General features: G+C 41.7%; 1 long non-coding RNA gene across 1 annotated transcript; it reads left to right on the forward strand.

Annotated features, from left to right (window-relative positions):
• Positions 1-257: 257 nt before the first annotated feature.
• Positions 258-1,482, forward strand: LOC106578718 (uncharacterized). Its single transcript, XR_001322509.3, has 4 exons — positions 258-409; positions 1,017-1,044; positions 1,145-1,173; positions 1,398-1,482. It is a non-coding gene; the product is annotated as an uncharacterized LOC106578718 (long non-coding RNA).
• Positions 1,483-21,570: the final 20,088 nt, after the last annotated feature.

The following is a 21,570-nucleotide window of genomic DNA, read 5'->3' on the forward strand; positions in this document are numbered from 1 at the left end:
CTACTCCAACATTTAGTCCACACATAAAACGGCCAACCGAATCCTTTCTAGTCATCTCTCCTCCTTCCAGGCTTTTTCATCTTTGAACTTATATGGTGATGGCATCTAAACTTTCATAGTATTTCCCCGATGACCGGCAAAACAGTTTGTCTTTCAATCACCCACGTGGGTATAACCAATGAGGAGATGGCACGTGGGTACCTGCTTCTATAAACCAATGAGGAGATGAGAGAGGCAGGACTTTCAGCACGATCTGCATCAGAAATAGAAAGGAGTTCTATTTTAGCCCTTGGCATTGCAGACGCTCGTTGGCGCGTGCGAGCAGTGTGGGTGCAATAACTGAATAACATGGATTTCTAAATGTATTTCGTGACGCTCGCGCACACGACGTGTCCGGTCTGGTCAGCATGTAAGGAGTCAGAGAAACATACTAAAACTACCCCAAAAAAATTATATGAACATGTTAGTTTTTTTTTGTTTTTTTTACATGTTCTCTACCACTGGCTGATAGCTAGCTAACTAGCTCTGACAAAAAAACATTTACAACTTTTGCTTCCATGGAAAGTGACAAATGAAGTTTGATATGCCTCTTGCTTTGTCTCTTTAGTATTGTTGTCACAAGTTAGGCAATCACTTTTAAGCGTTTTGAAGCAGGTGGTGATAGATTAGATTTTTTTCATGATTAGGCTAATGGCTTCTTGGCTAGCACTTGATGACAGTAACTAAGTCACATGACCAATCATGACCTGTCATGTAAATAAGGAAGTGGTTGCATTGAAATATTAAAGAGGGGTTTAAAAAGGGAAAGGGGGTTAAAGAGTGGTTCAGTTGTACAACTAACCTAGTTAGTTGTACAACTGAATGCATTCAGCTTGAAATGTGTCTTCCACATTGTTTATCTATGAAATATTACAATTTTCACAGAAATATATTAGGTCTCGATTGAATATATAAATATTTTGATTTAAATAGAAATGGATCATTTTAACATGACTTTCTCTCTGTTTTACTTTTAGTTTGCTTGGACAATTTCCCCACCACCATGTGAGTTCTCTTCTTTTCCCTCACAGCTTAGACTACAGGGAACACAGAAAACACACACACACACCTTTCACTGTAATTCTTTACCTTGTGTTTCTAACAGTTTAGCAGAAGGCCACCACATCAGAGTTGGTAAGTGCATGAGAAAACAATACATTTACTAATTCATCTGATTCTTTGTCTCATGTGCGGCTTCATTAGTCCAGTAGTCTACTAGTTAAAGGTGAGTAGGTTGTCTTTTAATACTACAGTATATCATCACTATTTTGACGCTGTTTTTTATGTAACACACACACTCAGATGTTCTGCAGTTATATTCTGAACTCTGCCCCTCGCATGTCTCTCCTCCTATCCAGTTAAGACAGAGCCTATAAACAACAGTGAGACTGACTACCACATACTGTAAGGCAGTACTGGATAGCCATGCAGGCGAAGGTAACACCTCACAAAGTTTCAGCCTCTCATTTCTCGCTTTAAAACGAAGCCTAACACTCACAGATGTTGTTGGTGTACCAGCCATATTCAAATCAACTATCACCAAGTTTACCATTGCAGACATTCGTTTCCCTTCACACCAATACACATAAGCTGTTCATGTGATGTCACCATTACTCTCACACCTGTTACAAAATATGCTTTAAACATATTTATTCAAAATCTCATATTTTCTTTCTCCTAGGAATCATATTTTATGCAGTGCTGGTGAAATCGACAATCAAACATTGGATAATTGTCACGCCCTGACCTTAAGAGATGCTTTTATGTCTCTATTTTGTTTGGTCAGGGCGTGAGTTGGGGTGGGCATTCTATGTCCTTTTTTCTATGCTTTGTGTTTCTTTGTTTTGGCCTGGTGTGGCTCTCAATCAGGGACAGCTGTACTTCGTTGTCGCTGATTGGGAGTCATACTTAGGCAGCCTGTTTTCCTTTGGGGTTGGTGGGTAGATATTTTCTGTTTAGTGTTTTGCACCTGACGGAACTGTTCGGTTGTTCTTTTCTTTTGCTTGTTGCTTTAGTGTTCAGTTGTACATTAAAATGACGAACACTTACCACGCTGCATTTTGGTCCGATTTCTCTTCCCCTTCCTCCGAGGACGACAAAGACCGTTACAATAATAAAATTGCCATGCAATCTGATATATGTGCTTTCTGTCCATTCTTTTGAAAGAATGTGTATTGTCGTACATTCAATTCTTTGAAGGATGAGGACGGGATCCAGCAGATTGTCCTACAGGAAAATGGCGTGGAAATCTTGTGGAATCTTACATACAATATATCCCCGAGAATTTTGGGTCCATTTTAGTGTAGGACAATTCCTGTAGGTAGTCCTTCAGGACAAAATCATGCAGGATTTATTTGAGGACTTGCAGGATTCCTGCAGGATTGTTTTCCTGAAGAATTACCTGCATGATTCCTACAGGATCCTGCAGGATTCACACAGGAATTGTCCTACAGGAAAGCCCCGGAAATCCTGCCCCGGAAATCCTGCCCCGAAAATCCTGTAGAATATCCAGCAGGACTTACTATTCCTGCAGGATATATATTCACAAAGCCTCTTGTTCCTTTCACCAAATCACTATTTCAGTTTGCATACTGGTACATATTGAATCAAAGTATCTGCCTTTCACAAAGCAATATTCACTTTACTTTTGACATGATTTTCTTGTCAATTGTTAACAATACAATTAATAATCACTTAATCAAACTGCTCAAAACTGATAACAGTAGCCAACTGCTTTACATCACCCCTATTTCTGATGATGTATCCTGTATAAGGATATGTACTGTATAAGGATAATGAAACTGTAAGACTGACATATTTCTCAAACTGCTCACAACCTGCCATCGGATACAAATTATAAAAAACATTGTGCGTGTTATAGCCAAATACTTTATGTAAAATGATATTTACCATCTGTTATTCTTTCAGTTTTGAAATGTGCATCTTGTAATTTTTGCTCTTTGATTACATGGTTGTTAAAATGACTAAATAGTGAGCCCTATCATTATTTGATGTACTGGTGACTAAACTAAATGTTCTGATGGTATTTAACAGAAAATGTTGCATGAATGACTCAGGGGTGAAAGATGTGTGAAACCCCAATGAATGCACAATCAAAGGTTCTGAACAGAAGATAGGGGGCATTACACACATTATCAGTTTACAGGTTTGTACTTAAGAGTTTTGAAAATATACCACTTAAATCTGAAAAGTGTGCCAAAGTGATTGAAATAAACTATAGTGACCAGAGACCATCACTGAATCCAAGGACTGACCTCTGTGGAACTACAAGAATGTAGAGACACCGTGGTGTGGCAGGTGAGGGTGGAAGAGGATGCGGAGGGATATACTGTATGAGATAAATGAGTCATGGGTATAAGGACGCCTTGCCAGGAATCATGCCAGGCACACTGCCCTGGCACTCTGCCTGACGGTTCCAAAACAGCTATACCCAAGGTCGCAGTGGAATGTGTGCAACCGTAACGTTAGTTGACAGGACACTGTAATCCCAAACCAAACGTGCCTGGCGTATATCACCTATCTGAGGCTTGGAGTGTAATCAAGGAGGGATATATGGGGGATATATGGGAATGGAAACTGGTTTGGCTTGGCTGATAATCTTCCTGATTATCTACATGGGCCCGTATTCAAACAGTCTCAGAGTAGGAGTGCTGCTGGTCCAGGATCAGTTTTCTCTTAGATCATAATAAATACGATTATATGGACAGGGAGGACCTGATCCTAGATCAGCAAAAATAGTTTTGGGTAGAAATGTTGATCTAGGGTCAGTTTTTCCTTTAGATCCTTTATTTTTATTTATTTTATTTTACCTTTATTTAACTAGGCAAGTCAGTTAAGAAATTGTTTTTATTTACAATGATGGCCTACCAAAAGGCAAAAGGCCTCCTGCAGGGACGGGGCTGGGATTAACAAATATAATATGCTGCCCAGTGTGCTGATGAGATCTGAGGGTAGTTGTTCTCTTTGATCTGTCTGTACTTCACCTTGCTCACAGTCCCCAGTGCCTTGCGACAGGAGATTAATAGCTTAGTGGTTAGAGCCTTGGGCCAGTAACCGAAAGGTTGCTGGATAGAATCCCTGAGCTGACAAGGTAAAAAAAAATCTGTCGTTCTGCCCCTGAGCAAGGCAGTTAACCCACTGTTCACTTGGTCCTGAAGATGTGGATGTCGATTAAGGCATCTCTCTGATTCAGAGGGGATTGGGTTAAATGCGGAAGACACATTTCAGTTGAAGGCATTAAGTTGTACAGCTGACTAGGTATCCCCTTTCCCTTAATAGTGACATCAGTGAAAACCACTGGGGTCCTGAATGCTCGCCAGTGGAAATACTGTTTAGTGAGAAGCAGAGGAGCACGTCAAGGTTAAAAGCATTGTGTCTCAGAGGGAGAACAAAAATTCAGGAAGTAGGAACTGGGGATTAAGAGGTGAAGGTTTTTGACCCCTTCAATTACGTGACCTTGAACCGACTTGTGCCACTTCTGTTTCTCCCGTGACCAAAAGACGCCCAGGCACCTCTTTTGACATTGCTGATCCATCCTTATACTCTGCATTTACCTTAGTGGTTCAGACACAAGCCTGTCGTGAAAGTTGTCAATCAGGATTCGCAGGGAGTCTGTATACGCTTATACTTCACCCATGTCACATCTGTCGACGTTCAGATTATGTAATGCTCCTGTAATTGTGTGGAGGTGTACCTTATGACATTTTGAATATACTTTTCCATCAATTGAGGCTGGTCTGAACAACAGCAACAAAAAACATGGAAGGGAAATAAAAGGAAAATGCATTTGATTGTACAAGCGCTCCATATGAAGCCTTATAACAGTGCAGTGCTGTATAAGCCCCGTAACCACACAGTAGCCTGCCCTACAGTATGTATCACATTCTCTAGACTGTAGTTAGTCAGATTCACAGTGTAGCTCAGACACAACATGTCCTCCGCTCAACCCACCCTCTCGTCAAGGCGATTATATGAAAGTGCAATGCCCCGGAGAGGTATATATTTTGAATGAGAAAAAGCTTTAAAGAGAGTGAGACATGGCATTCACATCCTTACTGTACTTACAGTGTAATCTACCCTGTTAGAGCCATGGAGCATATGACCGGTAAAACAACACACAGCTTGGGGTATATAGAATAGGGTACTGGGGGTAGCCAAAAATGGGACGTCAGGCTCGTCCTATAATAGGTTGACCCAACATTAAATGCCAGAAGCAGAAAAAAGATCCATATATTTCACCTGCCTTGGCATCATCCTTGCCCCGGACAAATCAAACAGCTAGACTGAATAATTTCAACATTCTCTAAAATATTTTACGGTACTTTGCTGCACATCTACCCCACTGATTCATTTTTTTTAATGTATCCTTTATTTAACTAGGCAAGTCAGTTAAGAAAAAAATATTATTTATAATGGCAGCCTACCCCAGCCAAACCCTAACCCTGACGACACTGGGCCAATTGTGTGATACAGCCTGGAATCAAACCAGGGTCTGTAGTGACACCTCTAGCACTGAGATGCAGTGCCTTACACCGCTGCGCCACTCGGGAGCTTTGATGGACCATTGACCTGAGTGAGGTTAAAGGGATACTTCGGGATTTTGACAATGAGGCCCTGTATCTACTTCCCCAGAGTCAGATGAACTTATGGATACCCTTTTTATGTCTCTGTGTCCAGTATGAAGGAAGTTAGAGGTAGTTTTGCGAGCCAATGCTAACTAGCATTAGCGCAATGACTGGAAGTGTATGGGCCTCATTGCCTCATTGCCAAAATCCCGAAGTATCCCTTAAAGGTATATTGACATAGACTGCATTTCAAAATGGCACCGTGTTCTCTATATGGTGCACTGTGAGCCCTGGTCAAAAGTAGTGCACTAAATAGGGAACATGGTGTCATTTGTTCTAGGGAGGAAAATTGATTTACTGTACAGTCGGTTCTGACACTTATTCACAGTCTTTAGCATTTCAAACACTGACCTGACTGAAGGAATGATATCCTCTCAACATATTTTCGACTGGAAAGAAACTGGTCTAAATTACAGGTATGTAAATCAACAAATCAGAAGGCTTTTAGATGGTTAACTGTGTAAGAGGCAGCTGTTGGATCTCAGCTGAGTAATAAACACTAAGGCCAGGGAGATTATCCTAATGCCCTACAAATCCACAGTTATATATTCACAAACGCTTCGATTGTTTTCATTTCTCCCACCTTACCACTTCATGGTCCATCAGATGTATTTCTATTTAAAACCTTTGTATCCTAAACAGCCTTGTCTCTTTGTGGGTTTTTCACATGCAATGCAAATTCCATTATCATATGGGAAAGTTTTTCACTTGTGAATCTGCAATTTACATGTGAGGTGATGTTTTCATTGCAAAATATGTTTGTAACGGAAGTAATTAAATGGTATGGGGGTTTTAAGGTAAGTGGTATGCTGTAAAATAGTGTACAAATCTTTACATGATCACTTAGTACTGACTTTTCAATTTGACCCCACCTGGGATTTGAACTGACAACCTCGAGATTTAGGGTAAACTGATCTTTCTGCTGCACCACAAAGTCTCACAAGTCCCCTACACATTCATTACCTATAATACATCTCTGAATTTAGCAAAAGAGTGCCATTTGCACTGCTATTTCAGTTAATCTGACTATTCTCTCATCATTTATTCATTTGACTTATTTCAGAAATGTTAGGGTTGTCCAATGATGGTGGGTCATATTATTCAGTTTTAATGTTACTCCTGAATCATTATGATAAATATAATAGATTTACTTTGAAGTCCAAAGTGCAGGAATACAGGTGAAATCAGTCATTGACACAGACATGGTAGCATAGCAGGAAGATCAGAATGCTGTGAACCAAGAGGTTGTGAGTTCAAATTTGAGGTGAGGACATGTTGAATAATTACTGTATAAATAAACATACAACATGTGTCAAATATGTAAGCTGTAAACAATGTGACTATTTTGTGATGTTCCAGAGACACATTGTTGTTTGCAGGGCATCACTTGTGAAATCTCATTTGAAAAATATTCATGTGTCAATTTGAATCAACATGAAAGGTTATGAAAATTCACATGTGAAATATCATCAAATATGAAGTATTCCAAACATGTGAAATACAATGTGGAAATTTCACGTGAAATAATTTTCCTCATGTATTTTTTTCCGTAAGAGTTCACAGTTGGGTTGCCCATGAAATAATTCTGAGTTCATGCTGTGTGTGCCCAAGCGTATGGAAGTGCACATCCCTTTAAAGAAAAGTAGTCAGAGTGCAGTATAACTGCTGTTAGGGTGCAGTATACTGCGTCCAACATTTTTACTAGAGTAATTTTGCAGTGTAACTTCAGTTACAGTGCAGAATAACTGCAGTTCAACTGAAGTACACTGCAGTTATTCTGCAATTACTGCATCCAAAATACCGCCGTCGACTGCAGTTAGTGCACTTTACTGCAGTTTCAAAACGGCTATATTTTTTATTTTGGCCTTACCCGTTGTGCCATGCTATGCCAAGTAGCCTGGGTACCAGATGCCGCAACACCTACACTCATGCTCTCTGCTATCCAGAACACATCTGTATCCGAAGAATGACCTGTCATCACCACACAATGAGATGTCAATGTTCTCTTGTGTACACCTGAAAAAAAACACATTTGTACTGTACGATATGCAGATTCCTTCTAGTGGCCAAAAATGTGGCATTGGTTTTAGTCTGTGTTTTTCCTGTAGCATTATTCCTGTTTGTGCTGGAGACCAGAACGCAGGTGTTGTGCATCTGATCTAAATTTGAAGCCTGGTACTGTCTCCTAGCAACAGCACCAGGAGAGCAAAGGCCCACCAGTTAGAAGGGCCGGTGTTATTTATCAGATTCTCCTCTGGCTGTGTTTGGCTGTTTGGGGAAAAAGTAGGCCACTGGCACTGGTGCGGTAGCTGAGCTGTTAGCAACAGAATGGGATAGAGGGAGAGATCAATGCCAACCAGTGGAGAGGAAGGAGAGAGAGAGAGAAAGAGAAACATGAAGAGAGAATGAGGGAAAGACCCTTACAAAAAAAACTGTAACTGCAGTTACACTGCAAAATTACTGTAATTAACAAAACAGTATTATTTTGGACGCAATATTTGCAGCATACTGCAGTTAGACTGCACTCCAACAGCAGTTATACTGCACTCTGCCTGCAATATTTTTTTGTAAGGGGAGAGAGAGGGAGAGAAAGAGAGAGAGGGGGAGAGAGGGAGCGCTAGATGCCAGGCAGTGGAGAGGGCAAGAAAGAGAAGAAGAAAAACAACAGAGGGGTCAGCGCTAGATGCCAGGCAGTGGAGAGGGCGAGAAAGAGAAGAAGAAAAACAACAGAGGGGTCAGCGCTAGATGCCAGGCAGTGGAGAGGGCGAGAAAGAGAAGAAGAAAAACAACAGAGGGGTCAGCGCTAGATGCCAGGCAGTGGAGAGGGCGAGAAAGAGAAGAAGAAAAACAACAGAGGGGTCAGCGCTAGATGCCAGGCAGTGGAGAGGGCGAGAAAGAGAAGAAGAAAAACAACAGAGGGGTCAGCGCTAGATGCCAGGTAGTGGAGAGGGCGAGAAAGAGAAGAAGAAAAACAACAGAGGGGTCAGCGCTAGATGCCAGGCAGCCAGTGGCGTTCTTCCTTGTGACAGGCAGTTCATTCGGTCACTGGGCTAAGGCTGAGCGAGGCCAGCTTCCCCATTACTGCTCTTTTACTGCCTCTCATCGCCCAGCAACGCACTCGACGCTATGAGATCATCCCGGCGGTTGTTTTTCTCAGATGTTGTTTTCATTTTTCTGTGTGCACGTTTGAACGATGAAATGTGCAGAAAATCACAGGAAGATAAAGTATATAAGGATTATAATAAGATATAAGGATATTTAGGAAGCCACGTACGTGTACATTACTGTTTTTTGTTCAAAATATTGACCACAGCCTACCTCGGTTCTTTAAGCAAAATTTAATGCAGAGTCTTACATGTACTCTCAAATATCATCCTATCAGATAAATATATTTTTGAATCTGTAAATTGCTTTGGCTCTTTGTGTTTGATAAAGAACATTGGCCCCTTTCTCTTTCTCATTGGGCCCTCTCGCTTTCCCTCTCAGTTGAGATTAGGCCCTTGACTCATGAATGAAGGCGACTAGTCGTGAGAGGCGATCAATCTTTTCTAAATGCTTTCTCCTCCTTGTGAATGAGAAGGGGGTAAATCTGAGAATTGGGGTAATACCATTTGAGCAGTAGAGGAAACTCTTGAATCCACCCCAGCTCAGCAGGCTCCGGGGGGGATCTCTTTGACAAACGACATCCCCGAATAGGAAATAGAGCCTGTGGATCAGTGAAAGGCTCTAATAATGGAGAGAAGGCGTGATCCTATCTGCTGCTGGCATCATAAAGCTTTCACACGCTTTCTGTTAAGCCAAGCCCCTCTGGTACTTCTCTGCTCTGTTGACTGGTCTTTAAATTCCCTGAAAAGCATAGGTCTGAGAGAACCAGAGTGACATGCATTTACAGTACAGTAGGTACCTCAGTCTTTATGGGTCTGAATGGGTGTCTAACTTTAATTTAAATGGGTGTCTGAGGTTGGTTGCCGATTCAGTTAGAGTGGGAATACTTTTTGGTCTTTGAAGCTGTGAAGCTAAACATATTGTTATAAAAATGTGTCATTGCTCAAATTTGTCTTGTCAGATCAGGTCAAACTCAGGACCCAAGAACCTCATTTATAAAAATGTTCTTAGATTTATACTTGAACTTAGTCATAAGATAATTTCCGACAGTGTGCTTATGTTCGATTCATAAAAGATACTGAGCATAAAAAACCTTGCTTACGCAGGTTTTAAGAAGTCCATTTGTAATTTGCGCACCTGTGATCTATGAATCTCAAATTAACTTAAAATGTACAGCACCTGAACGTGCCTTACAATCAGCGATTTCCCCTTATAGAATGCTAGCACAAATTAGGATTTAGTTATCAGGATAAGGTAAGACTCAGATGCAGACCGTGTCGAAGTAACAATGTTTATTACAGCAACAGGGGCAAAGGTACAGGACGGCAGGCAGGCTCAGGGTCAGGGGCAGGCAGAGTGGTCAGGCGGGCAGGGTCAGGGCCAGGACAGGCAAGGGTCAAAACCAGGAGGACGAGAAAAGAGAGACTGGGGAAAAGCAGGAGCTGATACAAAAATGTTGATTGACTTGACAAACAAGACGAACTGGCAACAGACAACGAAGGGAAGCAGAGATATGCTCCAGAAGATGACTTTGAGGATTAAGAGTCCATCTTCTGGACTATTTTAATCGGGATTCTGAAGATTATACTTGAAATTTTGTTCTAAGGCCGGCAGAGATACAATCTTCGGCAAAATCATTCGCAAGGAGATTCCTGCAAAAATATTATTTGAAGATGAAAAATATTATTTGATAATATTTTTAATATATCATATTTTTATTTTTATTATTATATTATAATATAATATTTTTGCAGGAATCTCCTTGCGAATGATTTTGCCGAAGATTGTATCTCCGCCATCTCTAATGGGGAAGATGGGCGAAATTCAAGTGAAAAGATCAGGGTGTGACGTTAGTCAGGAAGAGCCATGGACCAAAAGCTTTTTGGAAGACGAGATCACGGCGATGGTAAAGGAGATTGAAGGCAACACATTTTACTCGGTGGACTAAATAGTGGGTTGACAAACAAAGCCACACAGGTTGCTTGGGAGTGTGTCGCCGCTGCAGTGAATGAGGCCAATTTGGATCTTAATTATGACTTATGCAGAAAACCACCTATAAGTAGTTATTTATAAAACCTTACTTTGACCTGGAAAGGATCTTATCTCTATGCAAAGTCTAGACTTGACGGAAGTGATTTTCCTGACGGTTATGTATGACTATTCTTTTTATCCCTTGCAGTTTAAGTTCAGACCATTTATTTTTCACTCCCAAGCTACCCGTTTGGCTTTGTTTTTCAACCCACTATTTAGTCCACCGAATAATACGTGTTGCTTGTCTTTAAAAAAAAAGAATATCCATACAAAAGCAGCAGGAAAATCAATTACGTCAAGTCTAGACTTTCCACGTCAAAGTACGTTTTTATAAATAACTACTTATAGGTGGTTTTCTGCGTAAGTCATACTTCAGATCAAAATTGATCGTAAGTCCGTTTTATAAAGAAACAATTTTTACAATCCTACCAGGTGACCCTCTCAAAAGTCAAACAAACATCAAAAGCCTGTTAAATGACGGAACATGACAGATAACACCCGTTTTACAGGAGGATTATAATAATAATATAATAATAATACATGGTATTTATATTAGCACTTTTCATGGACCATATGTCGCTTAACAATTGTATAAAAGAAAAACAAGAAACAAAAATGTAAAACAAAAACAATACCAGACTAAGCATAAAGAAAAATAAACATGAAACACCTTTGGAATGGGGTTTGGGGAGTGCTGGCTGGAGTTTAGCTTTGAGGGGAAACTCTTGGGGGAAGTGAATAACAGTCTGACTTGGCATTGTTCCTTAGGCTGAGTGGAAGCCAGGATCAAAGTCCATGTCTCCAGAGTATACACTGTCTATTATAGTTTTGCAACATAGTAAACATAACCCTATACAGTAGTCTTGAGAGCTATTTTCTTTTAACAGGTGGCTGGTTCCGATGGATGACCAATACCTTGTCTTCTTCCAGCTATCTTGGTGTTTGTGGTCTATGGTACTGAAGCACTGTATCCTATAGTTCTGGGCCCCTATTCATACACTCTTAGAAAAAAAGGTGCTATCTAGAACCAAAAAGGGTTCTTCAGCTGCCCCCATAGGAGAACCCTTTTTGGTTCCAGGTCGAACCCTTTTTGGTTCCAGGTAGAACCCCTCAACCTGGAACCAAAAGGGTTCTCCTATGGGGACAGCCGAAGAACCCTTTTGGAACCCTTTTTTCTGAGAGTGTAGTGTCTCAGAGTAAGAGTGCTGATCTAGGTCCCTCCTCTTATTCACTATTATTTAAAAGGCAAAACTGATCCTTGATCAGGACTCCTACTCTAAGACTCTTTGTGAATATGGGCCCTGATATCTATCTATACCAGCTAAGTAAACAGAGTTCAAATGTGAAGCCTATGTCTATGTAGATATGCAAGAATACAGGAATGCTATAAGTACTGAGACATACTTCATGCTTGGCTATCAAAGGATGGAGGAGATGCTTGAATGTTCAAGCTTTCATTTCAGGTATATTGGAGTTTTGTAAGCCTATGGGGAATGATGAGGGCAACTTCATAAGCTGTTAGAGCTGAGAGGCAGGCGAGTTTGATATACAGCATAGCAGAAATATATACAGGACATTTTAATAGATGGGTTTGTGGAAAAGGGATGGGCGAGTGCATGAAAAAATGTGTTGAATTCACAGTTCTCTCTATGGTGAAACATATATGAAACATGTGTTTTGACAATCACGACTATATCAATTACTTACACTGTATCCGACAGGATGTGCCTGTCTCTCTCACAGCTGTGTTTTGATGTTCTGTGTACAATACAGTAGGTTAGTGGTCTAAGTATAAGGTCTCCCTGGCCTCCCTAGCCCCTCCATTTCGAGCCAATAACTCAATGCCGGTCAAGCAGAGTGCTCAGTGATCTGTTCAGTTACTAGCCCATTGGATGCGGCGCAAATGGTACCCTATTCCCTACATGGTACCCTATTCCCTTTGACCAGAGCCTTATGATGAATACGATGGCATTTGGGACACAACCTTAGTCTCCCACCACACTACATTACTACATGGCCTCTCATTGCCAGGGCCTTTTCCACTGGCTCTTCTTCCGGCAGATAGCTATCTGTGTCAGAACCTGTTTAGTAAACTCTGACGCCCTATATGCGGTTACAGAAGCAGATGTTACTCTTCCCATGAGGGGCCTCATAGGGTCACACAGGCCACACGCATAACTGGTCAGCACGCATCACAATAACAATGTAATAAGACCATTGCAGTCCATTGTGTGCATGTACACTACCGTTCAAAAGTTTTGGGGTCACTTAGAAATGTCCTTGTTTTTGAAAGAAAAGCACATTTTTTGTCCATTAAAATAACGTCAAATTGATCAGAAATACAGTGTAGACATTGTTAATGTTGTAAATGACTATTGTAGCTGGAAACGGGAGATTTTTAATGGAATATCTACATAGGTGTACAGAGGCCCATTATCAGCAATCATCACCCCTGTGTTCCAATGGCACGTTGTGTTAGCTAATCCAAGTTTATCATTTTAAAAGGCTAATTGATCATTAGAAAACCCTTTTGCAATTATGTTAGCACAGCTGAAATCTGTTGTGCTTATTAAAGAAGCAATAAAACTGTTCTTCTTTAGACTAGTTGAGTATCTATAGCATCAGCATGTGTGGGTTCGATTACAGGCTCAAAATGGCCAGAAACAAAGAATTTCTTCTGAAACTCGTCAGTCTATTCTTGTTCTGAGAAATTAAGGCTATTCCATGCGAGAAATTGCCAACAAACTGAAGCTTCATTAGTACCTGCAAAATAGTTCCCGCCAAACACCAGTCTCAACATCAACAGTGAAGAGGCCACTCTGGGATGCTGGCCTCCTAGGCAGAGTTGCAAAGAAAAAGCCATATCTCAGACTGGCCAATAAAAAAAAAAGATTAAGATGGGCAAAAGAACAGACCCTGGACAGAGGAACTCTGCCTAGGAGGCCAGCATCCTGGAGTCACCTCTTCATTGTTGACGTCGAGACTGGTGTTTTGCGGGTACTATTTAATAAAGCTGCCAGTTGAGGACTTGTGAGGCGTCTGTTTCTCAAACTAGACACTCTAATGTACTTGTCCTCTGGCTCAGTTGTGCACCGAACCCACAAATGCTGATGCTCCAGATACTCAACAAGTCTAAAGAAGGCCAGTTTTCAGCTGTGCTAACATAATTGCAAAAGGGTTTTCTAATGATCAATTGGCCTTTTAAAATGATAAACTTGGATTAGCTAACACAACGTGCCATTGGAACACAGGGGTGATGATTGCTGATAATGGGCCTCTGTACGTCTATGTAGATATTCCATAAAAAATCTGCCGTTTCCAGCTACAATAGTCATTTACAACATTAACAATGTCTACACTGTATTTCTGATCAATTTGACGTTATTTTAATGGACAAAAAAATGTGCTTTTCTTTCAAAAACAAGGACATTTCTAAGTGACCCCAAAACTTTTGAATGGTAGTGTATGAAGCAAGGAATATAACCCTTTTTGGTTCTATCCAGCCTGAGTACAAACTGTGACCAATGATGTTTAGGGTTAGAGAATGGATGTCATTTTGTCCAGTATGGCAGTAGAGCTCAAGTCGTTTTCAAGTACCACATCATATCAGTTGTTTATGCAGTGTCATAAACGAGCGACATGATACAGTGCATAACAATGCTCAACACCATAACACCTGATAAGTTATACATAATAGTAATTCACGAAGCTATGGTCTGATGTAGGCAACTCGTGAGTAATTGAGTTGCTGTCGTCACCTGATGGATCTGTGAGGTGCCATGAGGTGATGCGGAGCATATGATTGGACAGTCAGATAAGGTGATGTATGATTGGACAGTCAGATAAGGAAGTGATAAGGAGCTGGAGCTGTAGCTCCTTATCTCATCCTGTCAGGGGAAGGCAAGCATGTCCTTTACAAGCACAGGAGTAAGGTAAACACAACACCAGACCTGTGTAAACCTGAAAAAAGAGAACATGTGGTTACTCATACTGTACCGGTAGCAACGTGTTCACACTGCAAACATAGCAGTTGCATTTTAGCCACAAAACTTCCCCATTAAGACTACATTTCCTGCCCTGCTTTTCCTGTCCCTATGACATTCACTTTATATACAAACCAAAGCTTTTAACTTGAAGCTCACAGACACTGCATAAGAGATATCCCTTTCGGTGTGAGATAACATTGGTTTCACACACTAACGTAAATATTTGTAACCAATTGCCCCCATTCCGTCTGCTTGCTCTCACTAACAGGGAGGCTCTGCTCGAGCATAGGAATTGAGACAGACACAGATCTGATACACCCGCTGCCTGAGAAAGGGAAGGGATACCTTGTCAGTTGCACAACTGAATGGATTCAACCGAAATGTGTCTTCCGCATTTAACCCAACCCCTCTGAATCGGAGAGCTGCATGGAACAGCACCCAGGAAACAGTTGTTTTTGGGGTTAAATGCGTTTGCTCAAGGGCAGAACGACAGATTTTTCCACCTTGCCGGCTCAGGGATTAAAACCAGCGACCTTTCAGTTACTGGCCCAACGCTCTTAACCACTAGGTTACCTGCCGCCAACGGTTGACTCCGCAGATGGCATGTCGGCTGCAACGATCAAGGCGGCACACTGCACTGCATTATTCATGTGTGGTGGTGGGGGAGGGATTTGATGCGGTGGCATGCAGAGTCGCAAGGGCGCAGACGGATTGTAATGTGCAGAGGGGAGCTCCTTCCTTCCCCTCCCTTCCCAGCAACAGGGAGTGGACAGTCATCACATTACACTCCAGCCACTCGGAGTGCATGGGAGCTGCAACACTCTCCATCACGCCTACTGTCATCATCCACTGCTTCTGGCACTGTGTGGAAAGTGAGACAACATTTTTGCTGGGGGAAAATTATATTAGTATTTTCCGATACACATTCTAAAAATATATATATATATTTTTTTTTATTCGTGACAACACCTTTTTTTTTTTTTTTACAAGAAATCCAATTGATACCTAGGTCATTGCCATAGTATACTGCAATGTAGAGATGTCCTAAAGTCCAGCCCAGACATTCTAATACCCAAAGTACATGTATCCTATCCACCCTCAATGAGCTGCACCTGAAAATCAGTACCATTAGTGGATCTCCATAGTTCCATAACACATATTTATGTGAACTTCGTTTATATGGCTGTTGGTTACTGTAAGCGTGAGTGCAATAGTTTATCAGTGGTAGGGTGGGGAGAGGGTGTTTTCAGCAGTGGTGAAGTTAGCCTTGCCTCGCTAACCCCTAGAGACAGGTTTATCATACGAGCTAAGTCAGTGTTTTCCCAATGCAGCGGAGGGGAGAGGCCAGAGGAAATGTGTCAGAGTCAGCACCTCTTCCATTCTGGGTGAGGCCAAATGACTGACATACAGAAGCCAATACTGGTGCTACTGCTCCACCTGCAGGCCCAGGTTACATGCATGGAGTGTAAAGTGTGTGTGTGCGTACATGTGTGTGTATGTGCGTGCATGCAAGTGTGTGTTTGAGAGGGAGAGAGAAAGAGAGAGGGAGCGGGGTAGGTAATGTAAGAGCACACCTTTCCCCTTTCTCGCCAACTGGGCAAAACAAATAAACTTCCATTACTATATTAACATCATCTACATAAGGGATCTCGCATAAACGTACAACCAGGCCATACCATGCTTGCCACTACCCAAGCAAAGAGTAGATAGATACTCTATCATTATGGCTTGGATGCTATCATGCCAAGGACAGAGAACCCCCAATGAATACATTACATGAAAACGTATTTACCTCCTTACAAAAAGCTAGAAGATACTAGAACAGCATTTCCCAACTCCAGTCCTCCAGTGCCCCCAACAGCACACATTTTTGTTGTAGCCCCCTACAAGCACATATGATTCAACTTGTCAGCTAATCATCAAGCCCTCAATGAGTTGAATCAGGTGAGTTTATCTTGAGCTCCATAAATGTGTGCTGTTGGAGGTACTTGAAGACTGGAGTCGGGAAACACTGTACTAGAACAACAAGACTCTAAAACGCCCATCTGTTATTTAAAACTGAAATGCTTCTAGGAGACATACGTATATGGTTATTTCTCCCTGGAAAGAGAAAACAGCAGAGGCAGTGGATGAATGGCATGGAAGTGTGACAGCCAGGGTTGAACCAGGCTCCACTCTAACCTAATGAAAGATGAGTCAATGGGAGAATGAGCAATGGTATTAAGGGTGGACATAAAATTGAACAGCGTGGGGAGTGCTAGATAACTACTGCCATGGGGATTGATTACAGTAATGTGATCAGGGAGGAACAGCTGTGCTGCCCTGAGTTCTCTCTCTCACTTACTCTCTCACTCACAACAGACCAGAGCAGAGTACCACATGGGTCATTGTCATGGGAGAACTGGCTGTGTCCCCCAAATGGCACCCTATTCCCTTTATAGTGCACTACTTTTGACCAGGGCCCATAGAGCTCTGGTCAAAAGTAGTGCACTGTATAGGGAATAGGGTGCTATTTGGGACATACCCCTGGAAACTCTGAATAGAAGTGCTGAATACAATTTGGAAATAAAGTACGACATGTTGACCTCAGAAATTGTACAAATGATTTATATAGAAAATGTTGTATTACTAAATGGAACAACTAAGTTAAATACAAAATATTTAAATATCACATACTGTATTCAGTTATCGTAAATTCACTGACTTCATGTGTTACACTGCCTTGTAATTGCATTGTTAGTATAACGGTACCCTATTTTCTCACACTTCCCCTTTGTGGTAGCTTGGACTTCCCTGTTTTATCGGAATTTTTCACTGAAACTGTACCAGTACCACAGGTCCTACCAGGACCACCACTGAAACGGAAGGCCAAGGTGAAACATCATCTGATTGGCTGGGAGAGAGCCCACCCTGGGAGATTTCATACACCCAGACATCTCATTCGGATGTTCCATCGGACATCTCAGTATTGAGACAGCTGAGGACTAACCTCCATTTTAGAGACCTCAACCACAGTTGCACAGTCATCAATGGTCTCACTAGGATTTATGCCTTCCAGACTGACAGTAAACGGTTGCCTCCCCTTCTGAACCAGACTCTGAGGAAGTTGGTTTTGCCACTGTAACAGAATAGGGTTGTATCCCAAATGTCATGCTATTCCCTAATACAATACACTACTTTTGATCAAAGCCCATATGGCTCTAGTCAAAAGTAGTGGACCATATAGGCCAGGGCTGCCCAACCCTCCTCCTGGAGATCTTCGGTCCTGTGGGTTTTCAGTCCAACCCTAATTTAACACACCTGATTCTACTTATTAGCTGCTCAACAAGACCGTAACTAGCTGAATCAGCTACGCTAAATTAGTGTTGGAATGAAAACCTACAGGACAGTAGATCTTCAGGAAGAGGGTTGGGCAGCCCTGATATAGGCGCAGGGGTGGGCCACTCCAGTCCTCAAGGGCCTGATTGGTGACACACTTTTACTCCATCCCTAGCAAACACAGCTGATTAATCAAATTGCATTCTAAACTGAAGATCATGATTAGGTGATTATTGGAGTCAGGTGTGTTAGCTGGGGCTGTGACACCAATCAGGCCCTCTAGGACTGGAATTGCTCACCCCTGATGTAGGGAATAGGGTGCCATTTGGGACGCAATTAAGGTTGATTACAGTAAAACTGCAACTGGAAGTGCATGTGTTGTGATCGTGTGGGGGCCGTTCTAAAAACCCAGTATGTATTTTTAACACATTAAAAACAGGAAGAAAAAACAATATAATCCTTACTGACGATGAATTGAAAACATTATGATAATGATAAAGTGATTTGTAAAAAGATCTACAACTGTGTTTTGAAATTGAGCATGTCTGCCATTATCCAATTTATGTGCATTACTGAGTGGTTGGTTGCTGATAGCTCTACCCTTAATTTAAAATGATGATTTTTTTTTTTTGGGGGGGGGGGGGGGACGACCCCCCCCCCCCCCCAAAAAAAAAAAATCATCATTTTAAATCAGCTTTAATGTGGCAGATAAATTAGAGCTTCCATCAATGTAATTGTCTGCATTATTTCCAATCCCCCGTATATATTTTTTTGTAAATATATATACAGTACCAGTCAAAAGTTTGGACACACCTGACACACCTTCTCATTCTAGGGTAAAATAACATATATGGAATCATGTAATAACCAAAAAAGTGTTAAACAAATCAAAATATCTAACATTTTTGAGATTCTTCAAAGTAGCCCCCATTTGCCTTGATGACAGCTTTACACACTCTTGGCATTCTCTCAACCAGCTTCATGAGGTAGTCACCTGGAATGCATTTCAATTAACAGGTGTGCCTTGTTAAAAGTTAATTTGTGGTATTTCTTTCCTTCTTAATGCATTTGAGCCAATCAGTTGTTGTGACAAGGTATGGGGTGGTATACAGAAGATAGCACTATTTGGTAAAAGACCAAGTCCATATAACGGCAAGAACAGCTCAAATAAGAAAAGAGAAATGATAGTCCATCAGTTCATCAAATGGCCACCTGGACTATTTGCATTGACCCCTTTTTTTATTTTTTATACTGGACCCGTCTTAAGAGTTGAATGTTCATCGTCATTATTGTATTGCTATATTGTTCATAATCTGTTATTTTTATTCATTTCTATTTCATCTGTCCGTTTCTCCATTCGTCTTCTCTCCATTTGTTGTAGTTTCCAAGAAAATTAACAAATAGCTGATTGATGCAATGTTTTATATGCACTGCAGAGATAATTCCTTGATGGAAAAGCGTTTTCTCATATGATCCTTATTTAGTATTCATCAAGAGCTACAGTTTTTTTTCCTATATTGTAAAGGTCTTTCACATTAATTGCGGAACATTTTAAGAACTTTGAATATTTCTTCAAGTGCAGTCGCAAAAACCATCTAGCGCTATGAAACTGGCTCTCATGAGGACCATTGTTTTTAAATGTAACCTTTATTTTGGAACCAAGATGGCGTAGCAGGCGGACGTGTGTTTGTCTTTGTCTTATCCCATGTCTTATCCCATGTAAATAGACGTTTTTTCATATATACTCTATTTTAATCTCACTTTCTATCTACGAACTAATTCTACGAACTAAATATACTTTCCTGCAACCCGCCTCACCCAATGTGGTACAGATCTTCTATTTTTATTCCGTATAACTGGAACCTCCATCAGGAGCTAGCCAGCTAACTAGCTACTAGTCTTTGTTAGCCACAGCTAGCTGCAAACAAGTGGCTACTGTTAGCTAACGCCTCTGTCCCGAAGCAAGCACCAGTTAGCCTTGAGCTAGCCTCAAGCTAGGCCCATATAACAGCTAATTCTAGGGCTTCAATACCTCTTTTGCCAATTGGCCTGGACCCTTTATTGTTGACACAGAGCCCCGCCGATCCATCACGACTGGTCTGCCGACGTAATCGCCCGATGTGGTCTCAACATTCCATTACGATGTCGCCAAAGAACCATCTGCTAGCCCCGGCCTGCTAGCTTTCTGAACACCGTGTCTCCCACTCGCCTAGTGTAGTAGTGACTACCGAACGGCCCCCTGACTCACCTATTGCTGCTCTTTTGACCCTATGATCACTCGACTACACAGCTAATGCCCCCTGGAATGTTTCAATAACACGGTACCTCATTTTGTTTACCTGTCAGCCCCAGCCTTGAACTCAGGTCCTGTATGTACTAACTGACCCGCTCTGCCCATTCATCGCCATTTATCCGTTGTTGTCTTAGCTCTCCTGATCAACACCTGTGATTGCTTTATGCCTCTCTCTAATGTCAATATGCCTTGTCTACTGCTGTCTCGGCTAGTTTTTATTGTTTTATTTCACTGTAGAGCCCTCAGTCCCGCTCAACATGCCTTAGATCGCTCTTTTGTCCCACCCCACACACATGCAGAGACCTCACCTAGCTTAACTGGTGCCCCCAGAGATAAAACCTCTCTCCTCGTCACTCAACACCTAGGTTTACCTCCACTGTACTCACATCCTACCATACCCTTGTCTGTACATTATTCTCTGAATCTTTTCTTCCACGCCCAGAAATCTGCTCCTTTTATTCTCCTTTCCCAATGCACTAGATGACCAGTTCTTATAGCCTTTAGCCGTACCCTTATCCTACTCCTCTGTTCCTCTGGTGATGTAGAGGTTAACCCAGGCCCTGTAGCTCCCAGTTCCACTCCTATTCCCCAGGCGCTATCATTTGTTGACATCTGTAACCGTAAAAGCCTTGGTTTCATGCATGTTAACATCAGAAGCCTCCTCCCTAAGTGTGTTTTATTCACTGCTTTAGCACACTCTGCCAACCCGATGTCCTAGCCGTGTCTAAATCCTGGCTCAGGAAGGCCACCAAAAATTCCACCAAATTTCCACCAAGATAGAACTGCCAAAGGGGGCAGAGTTGCAATCTACTGCAGAGATAGTCTGCAGAGTTCTGTCATGCTATCCAGGTCTGTGCCCAAACAGTTCGAGCTTCTACTTTTAAAAATCCACCCCCCCCCCCCCCCCCCCAGCTATACCCTGGACACCATATGTGAATTGATTGCCCCCCATTTATCTTTGTACTGTTAGGTGACCTAAACTGGGATATGCTTAACACCCCAACAGTCCTACAATCTAAACTAGATGCCCTCAATCTCACACAAATTATCAAGGAACCTACCAGGTACAACACTAAATCTGTAAACACGGGCACCTTCATGGATTTCATCCTGCCCAACCTGCCCTCTAAATACGCCTCTGCTGTCTTCAACC

Source organism: Salmo salar, chromosome 19, assembly GCF_965601325.2.
Source record: "Salmo salar chromosome 19, fSalSal1, whole genome shotgun sequence".
In the NCBI taxonomy this organism is placed as follows: Eukaryota; Metazoa; Chordata; class Actinopteri; order Salmoniformes; family Salmonidae; genus Salmo; species Salmo salar.